Genomic DNA, 8,801 nt, shown 5'->3' with positions numbered 1-8,801 from the left:
TCAGATATACCAAAGGGCAAATCGAGACCTACCCACTCAGTCCAACATCCAGGCCTATAAGAACTATATTCAGAAAAAAAATAAAAACCTTGAGGTACCTCTTTAGCCTTTGTTTTAGGTATTACTCAGGAATCTTATATCCAACGTTGTAAAGGATTTCATGGTATTTAAAAAAGAAGAGTTACTGCACATATAATTCTACAATAAAGTAACCAACCAAATATGAGCAGAAAAAAAATTTAAGGTCTCAAGATTTAGAAAACTGTATAATAATGTAAGAGCAAATTAGTTTTAGAAAAAAAACACAGCATTGCTTAGATGAATGCTAAATGAAATAAAACATAAGGTAATACATTCATATTTCAACAAAGTATTAATTTTCCTTCCCACATAACACTTTGATGAATTGGTTAAACATCAAAAAAACTGTATGGAAGAAAAAAAGGCCAAAATACAAAGAACATACTCAATGACAGTATATTTTGTTATATAAAAGTATTTAAAGGGATTACAAGTATATTTTCCCTTAGCTTCCTAAAGATTGGAAAAGGGCATCTGTATTAATGGAGTTTGCAGATGGATGCCAACATTAAATTAAATTGTCAACACTAAGAAATATGTTAAAATGTGAGTACTCTTAAAGTACTGGAAATGGTTAGAGAAATAATGATATGAATTAAACAAGTGTAAAGCAAAATATCTACGGAAAATAATTGAAAATATACTATTCTATGGTGAACCTGCAAGATAATTAAGAATTATCGTAGATCAGTGGTTCCCTTCCTTGGGTCAGGACCTAGATTAAGGTTGCTGAGGGCCTACAGAGGGTAGGAAGGATCCTGACGTGGGGGGAGGAGGTGTCTGTGACCTCCTGGATAAAGACACAGGGGAAGGAGTTGTATTTTGGTTTTGTTTCCACCCCCCATCCCCACCCTGCCCCGAGAAAGAGGAAATAGGGAGGAAAAGTCTGGCAGAGAAAGACTAGCATCTGGGCTAGCAACCAGTATTTACAGATCAACATGACACAAATACCTTTCTCTGGAGAGCTGTCATCACTGGGATCCTCATTGCCTACCTGGGATTCAGCGGAGCCAGTAGTTCACAAAATTCTTTATTGCAATAATATCTGTTATATATTAATTTCAATAAAGCTAATAGGTGGAACTCTTTTAGTAACTCTTTTAGTCTGGTGAGTGAAGCCATAACGGTGACCTATTTACAGCTTTCCTAAGAGAAAATTGAGAAGCAGGGTAGTTGATGCTAGACATTGGTGGTAAATAGTTGGTTCACAAAGAAAAATACTGAAGTCCAAAAAGGAAGCAGTGTTTTCTCTCTTCTTTTTTTCTGGGATCCAAATAAGGAAATTTGGGGCAATTTTGATTTTTCTGAATGAGAGCCAAGAACAACTAAAATAATGAAGAAGCTCCAAGGATACAGTGGAGGAGAAAAAATGTGTCATTTAAGCTGCAGAGAGAGGAGCCTGCAAACAAATTAATGTGGTAGGCAGTTCAGGTGACTGGTAAAAATAACTTGGTAACTGAAACTAAAAATTTAGCTTGAATACAGAGAACCATTTCCAACAGATGAGTATCTAAACATCTAAGCTTGCATACAGGCTTTTAGATGATCAACAAAACATTAATTTCTTCAAAAGTTGAATTTTAATGTGATACTTAGAGAGTAACCAGGAACTATACTTTCAGAAGAGAACCACATCATCAGTTGATAATTCTCAAATAGCTAAGATGTCTCTTCCATTTACACTAAAGGGAGAGATCATTTCAACCTGATAATTTTCAGCTCTGAAGTTTCATTTTATGTGCACATTGCCGACTTGTAGACCCTCTCAGAGGGTTGTCATCAGGGGTGTGCTGTTCAACGCCCTTTTCCTAGAACAATAAAAACCCTCCATACTTTTTCAACTTGTCACGTTTTCATTGCATTATAGAATTTAAAGAAGCTTTGAAGATGAAAAAGACTGTACACAATGCTTAAGTGTTACTATTATTATGATGATGATGATATGGTCTACAAGATGTACAAGGGCATTTTGGGATGAATGTATTATGAGTCACAAAGTTGCAACTGAAGACAGCTGTTTGATTGCTACTTGAGAGAGTAGAGTTGAACAAGCCTGAATATGGATGATCTCATTTGGCTTTATAAAAAAACTAAACAGAACACAGGCAGTTAGTTGGATAATATATCTCCAAGGAAAAGAAGAGTTAGTGTAATTCATCTCTTGCTGCAGTATATATCATATTCTTGCTTATAAACTCCAGATAGGATTTCTGTTTCCAAAAGGTCAGATTATCTTTAGCATGGTGACCTCACTCTTTGGTCACAACATGTAAGCTTGCTTTTTATTATTTTTTTTAACTTTATTTATTGCTTTCTTAATTTCTTTGTATTTCCCTCCACTGTATTATAATTCTTGCATGATTGATATGTTCCTTTACCATTTTCTCCTCCTTTGGGAATGAAGAAAAAATTACTTAAAACTTTGGCTTGTATTCATGAGCTCCCGTGCTACAGCAAAGTATGGAGGGAAAATATGAATTCAAAACCTACAACCCACTTAATGCAAGATGCAGAGATAAAAAATTAAATTATATAAGATTAAATAACCAGAAATGTCAAGAATATCATGTGGTTAATTACCAAATGAGTCAAATAGACCAAAAGGACTACAGATTTAGGCAGGGAAACACTCACATTGTGTTAACCTGGATTATAAAGGTTGTAGCAAAGAAATAGGACTTTGCCAAAATTATATTGCTAGGTAGAAAGGGCCCGGAATGACATTTACACTGAAGGAGTGCTGTGAGAGGTGAAAAGGAAAAGAAGTTTTTCATGGAATGATATGATTAGAAAAAAGAAGCCCGGAGGAGTTCTGGGAAAAAGGATGGAAAAACTGCTGGGGAAAGATTTAGGCAGCTGTTGAATCTAGATTAAGAAGATGAAGCTTCATTCTGAAAGCCTAGGAAAACAAGTATCATATGTAACACTGGATTTATTGATTGATCTACAGACAGATTGATTGATAGAGGGTATCCTAAAATCTGTGGTCACAAAGATTATGAATAGACTAGAAGGATTTTCAAGATTCAGTGGAAAGAGTCCTATGCATGTGGGCATGAATGTAATGAGGATATGGATGCTGAATTCACACTGTTTACCATCTATGAGTTAAGCAATATGGAATCCCTGCAGATTTTGATACAGAAGAAAAACTACATTAAATGGTTTTTAAAACACTTCTTTAATAAATATACAAATGTAGATGAAAGAAGGAAGACAGTGGAGCAAACCAATCAGGCATGAGATGGAGATGGGAAAGTGGCCATAGCAAAGGAAAAAAAGATGGAAATAAATAACACAACAAAGGGGGGGGGAATCAATGATGTTCCATTGATTTGATGACCGTTGTGCATATGGGATATGGTTAAGAATGAATCAAAGATGAATACATAGTTTCGAGCTCCAGTGACTGAAAGGCTTTGTCTCATAACTTACAAATGTACTTTGTCATTGAATATGCTTGCCCACCTTGTGAAATCTGGATCCATAGTATCTGGGTCACTGAGTGCATGGACCATCCACCCTAAGTAATACTCCAAAATGGAGCGGAGAACATTTGGTTAGAATATTTTTACCTCTGAAGTTTCACTTTATGTGCACATTGCTAACTTGTAGACACTGTAATTAAGACTGCTCTGTTCAACACCGTTTTGAAGAAAAGAATACCATGTCCAAGAGAGCACTAGGTGATTCATTGTAATTGTTGATAGTATTTGATAATATTTCACATGATTTTCAGTGGCTTATATTGCATAAGTAAAGGATAAATATATCATGCTCTCTTGACCAAATGTATTACCAAGGGTCGGATATGTAATTCCCTAAAAGGCAGAGACCACATATACTTTGATAACAATGTAAAAATAGAAGAAGCTCTGTGGGTATCTTGTCCAAAGTTAAGATTTCCACTGAAAAGGAGACTTTAATTTTTGTCTATAAGTAGTTGAATGTACAATATGAAAATAAGAGCTTCCGTTATCAGATCACACAGTCTTAAAGATATAGCTTGTCAAGTCAATAAGTTCTCTTACTGAGGTATGACTCTGTGGCTAAGTTAGGCAGCAGAATATAACGTTTAGGAAGACTATCAATAAACTTGATCAAAAGAGCATTCACCAAAAAGAGTAGTGAAACTAATCCTCCTTCCTCAGAATTTATCATTGACATTGTATCTTATATGTAGCATTATCTCAAGTAGGAATACCTGGGGTGCAAAAGGCCAAAATTACTTTCATGTAATATTATTTTCCCTACTGAAATATTTATCAAAGACTTAGGCACATGTTCTGATGGTATATTTAAATTTATTTCATTCATGAGAATTTGTTTTAGGAGCAGTTGTGAGGAAAGCTACTTTCACTAATTCACATTTTTGTATTAATTTGCTAATTTTTAAAAAAGATACCTGCTAACTGGCGGGGATAGAGCTATACTACATGATATATAGCTTAAAAGTCAAATCCTGAAGGAGATAACCTACTTCTCCAAATGCTTAACATATCTAAGAATGGCTTGAACTCATATGACATAATCTAACCTAGAAAGGGGTAGGGAAAATATCCTAGCACCAGAACTAAATTTGGTTCTGTTACTTTTTTTTTTTAAACGAAGAAACTGTGTGAACTTGAGAAGTTACTAAATTTCTCTAGGTTCTCATTTCCTTTGCTGTGAAGAGATCAGACTAGGTGCTCTCTCACAGAACTAAGTTTTATGACGTTTTATCAGGTGGAGTTTGTGTAGGTAACCAAGTAGGCTGAAGAGAAATCAATAAACTTTGATTTTGAACCTTATCAACACAAGAAAGTGTGGAGCTACTGGCTGGCTCCTTTCTTTGCACTCCTACATTTCCCCCACTGACTGAAATACATAGAAGAAAAAATCAGAGAGAGATAGTAAATGCCAACTTGATTATAGAGCCCGGCAACCCTGAAGGATCCAGGTGAGCTGCCTTAGAAGCTATGAAATTATATAGCCCTATCCATTTCCTTCAAGTGTCTTCAAAAAAGAATTAGTTCCTATGGGCACTTCCATGCCATGCTGGTAAGGATATAATCAGTGCTTAATTTCTGGAGATGATTCGGGCAATACCTATCAGAATGTAAAATGTATATACCTATATTTCAGTAATGCCCTTTCTAAGAATTTGACCTAAGGAGATAACTAGGTGTGAAAAGCTCTACATTCAAGAATGTTCATGATCTTTTTTGCAATTGTGAAAAACTGGAAACAGTATGAAACATAACAGATGGACACTCTACAGCCGTTACAAATAATGATGTAAATGAAATGGAAAGATGTGGACAACATCTTATCAATTATAAAAGGATTTTTTTTAATATTCGTAGTTTATTTTTATATTCAATTTATTTAAATAAGAAAAGAAAAAGAAACAAAAACAGTTCACCATTTCTCCCACCTCCTACCTCAGCCTCTGGCAACCATCAATCTCTTTCTTCTCTGTGCCTTGTTGTTTTAGGTTTTACGTATAAGATCATGCGATAATTTTCTTTTTCTGTCTGGCTGATTTCACTTAGCATAATTCTTCAAGTTCCATCCACGTTGTCACAAATGGCAAGATTTCATTTGCTTTTAGAACTAAATAATATTCTGTTGTATATATGTAGCACAATTTCTTTATCCATTAATTAATCAGTGGACACTTAGGTTGGCTATTGTAAATAATGCTGCAATGAACACGCAGCATATTTTCTTTTCAAATTAGTGTTTTTATTTTCTTCCGATAAATACCTAAAAATGCAATTGATGGATCATATAGTAGTTCTATATTTAAATTTTTTAGGAACCTTTTCATTGCTTTCCATAGTGGCTGCACCAACTTACAATCTCAACAACAGTGGACCAAAGTTCCCTTTCCTCCACATCCTCACCAACACTTGCTACTTCTTGTCTTTTTGACAATAGCCATTCTAACAGGTGTGAAGTGATGTCTCATTGTGGTTTTGATTTGCATTTCACGTGGTTAATGATGTTGAACATCTTTTCATGTGTCTATTGGCCATCTCTTCTTGGAAAAATATCTATTTAGGTTTTCTGCCCATTTTAAAATTAGGTTGTTCATTTTTGCTGTTGGGTTGTATGAGTTCTTTATATATTTTGAATATTAAAATCTTATCAGATACATGAGTTGCATATATTTTCTGCCATTTCTGCCATGAAAATGCCTTTTCATTTTGTTGATAGTTTTATCTCTGTTCAGAAGCTTTTAAGTTTCATGTAGTCCCACTTGTTTATTTTTGCTTTTGGTGTCAGATTCAAAATATCACACCAAAACTTATGTCAAGGAGATTACTGCCTATGTTTTCCTCTAAAGTTTTATGGTTTCAGGTCTTTTGTTCAAGTCTCTAATCCATTTTGAGTTTTTTTTTTTCATGTTGAGCTTATTTTTGTGCATGATGCATGTGGTGCATTTCATTCTTTTGAACATAACTGTTGAATTTTCCTAACACCGTTTACTGAAAAGAATGTCTTTTTCTTGTGTATGTTCTTGACTCCTTTGTCAAAATTGTCAAAAATCAATTGACCATAAAAATGTGGGTTTATTTATGGACTCTCTATTATGTTTCATTGATGTTTTGTCTATTTTTATGCCAATACCACATTGTTTTAATGACTATAGCTTTGTAATATAGTTTGGAAATCAGAGAGTGTGATGCCTCCAACTTAGTTCTTTCTTGTTAAGATTGCTTTGGCTATTTGGGATTTTTATGGTTCCATACAAATGTTAAGATTTTGTGTTCTATTTCTGTGAAAAGTGCCATCAGAATTTTTATAGAGATTGCACTAAATTTGTAGATTGCTTTGGATGGAGTGGACATTTTTAACAATATTAATTCTTCCAGTCTATGAGCACAGAATATCTTTTCATTTATGTCTTCTTTGATTTATTTCATTAAAGGCTAGAGACTAACATGCCTTACATTACATTTAGGAAAAATTATGTGTGCATGTGTGTGTGTATGTATCTGAGTATAAGTGCATTAATAGGGTTTTAGGTTTTTTAATTCATTTTTGGCACCTTTTGATAGCACTTGAATCTTTGAGAATCATATGTATCAATATTTTAAAAATAGAAAAATGAATATGGAATAATTTTTGCTCCTGATGAGCTGAAAGTGAACATAGAACACCTGGATAACAGCTATGCCAATGGTGAGCATTCTTTTTAGATCATGGCTAAGTTGTGAAATATTAAAATTTGGAAAGAAGTTTTTAAATAATACCTAATTATCAGGAATTACAATGTCTGTGCTATGCTTAAGTATTTGTTTGTTTTATCATTATAACCAAAGGATTTCTTTTTTTTTTCTGGTTTATAATCCTTGAAATTATGTAACTATTATGTGTTATACTTTATGATAACATTGTTCTAACTTTGAACAGATTTTGTTATTAAGATTTTTTTTAACTAGTATATTTTGTCTTTTCTTGAATGTTCTTGTGAGATACCTGTTTTATCTGTTCAACATCTGAAGCTACTCCTCACTATATACACCTTTCTAGGGCATAAAGGAAAACCTCCCTTTATGGAAGCTAATCATGTGATATTTGCTTTCCTTGAGCTAATGCATAGCCTTTACCTCCAGACATTCCAGCACCAGACTCTAACTAAAGGGCTATTAATGCAAGAGGAAGGTGAGGAGGAATACTTTTTCTTCCTTGGTGGCATACAGTGGTGATGGCTGCATTGGCAAGTTTCTAAGGCAAAAGTGCCAGCTCTTCAAATGTCAGATCTTGAGCTTCATGACCAATGTGGGGCTTGAACTCATAACCCTGAGATCAAGACCAGAGCTGAGATCAAGAGTCGATGCTTAGCCAACTGAATCATCCAGGTTCCCCTTTATCAGTTTAATTATTTAAAAAAAAAAAAGATTTATTTATTCAAGAGAGAAAGAGAGACAGAGAGACAGAGACAGAGACATAGTAAGACAGAGAAGCAGGCTCCTCGCAGGGAGCCCAATGTGGGACCTGATCCCCGGACCAGGATCACCCCCTGAGCCAAAGGCAGACGCTCAACTGCTGAGCCACCCAGTCCCTATGAGTTTAGTTCTAAAGATAGTTTTAGTTGTTTCTGAAAACTAAGCTTTCAGTTGGTTTTCTAGCTCTCCCATTGCTTGTCTGAGCTATCAGGTATACTTGTAATAATACATTTTTTTTTTTCTTCTGAATCATCCAGTCAGCTTGTGACTGAGGACTCAGCCTAATACACTCAAACTTTTCTGCTTCCTATTACCACACATACATTCATATCTGCATCTTTGCTTTTTCTGTGACACCATGAAGGAAGCATGTCCTTCTCTATCCAAGAAGGAGGGTATGTTATTGATGCTGTCACCATCTTACGCATTTGGCTTCTCACTTTATGCCCTCTCTTATCTGCTTTATCTATCCACATGCATGTTCATGCATCTGCCAATTTAAAAAAGGTGTCTTGCTTCACCCATACTTTGAAATACCTAAGTCTCTGGATCCTTAACTGCCATATACCCTAAAAAGGTTATTTGTGCACATTCCTCCGTCTTCCTCACCTTTGACTCATTCCCCAGGTCTTTTCATTACAGTTTCAGTTTTCATCATTCCACCAGACCGTATTGTGATAAGGTCTCCAAAAACCTAATTCCATAAAATCTAACTCAGGTAACTCGACCTCTTAGCTTCCCACCTTCCTTGAAATAGTTTCCTTCCTCTTGGGTTTTTTGCAC

The sequence above is a fragment of the Canis aureus genome, chromosome 14 (assembly GCF_053574225.1).
Source record: "Canis aureus isolate CA01 chromosome 14, VMU_Caureus_v.1.0, whole genome shotgun sequence".
In the NCBI taxonomy this organism is placed as follows: Eukaryota; Metazoa; Chordata; class Mammalia; order Carnivora; family Canidae; genus Canis; species Canis aureus.
This window is presented reverse-complemented; position numbering follows the sequence as displayed.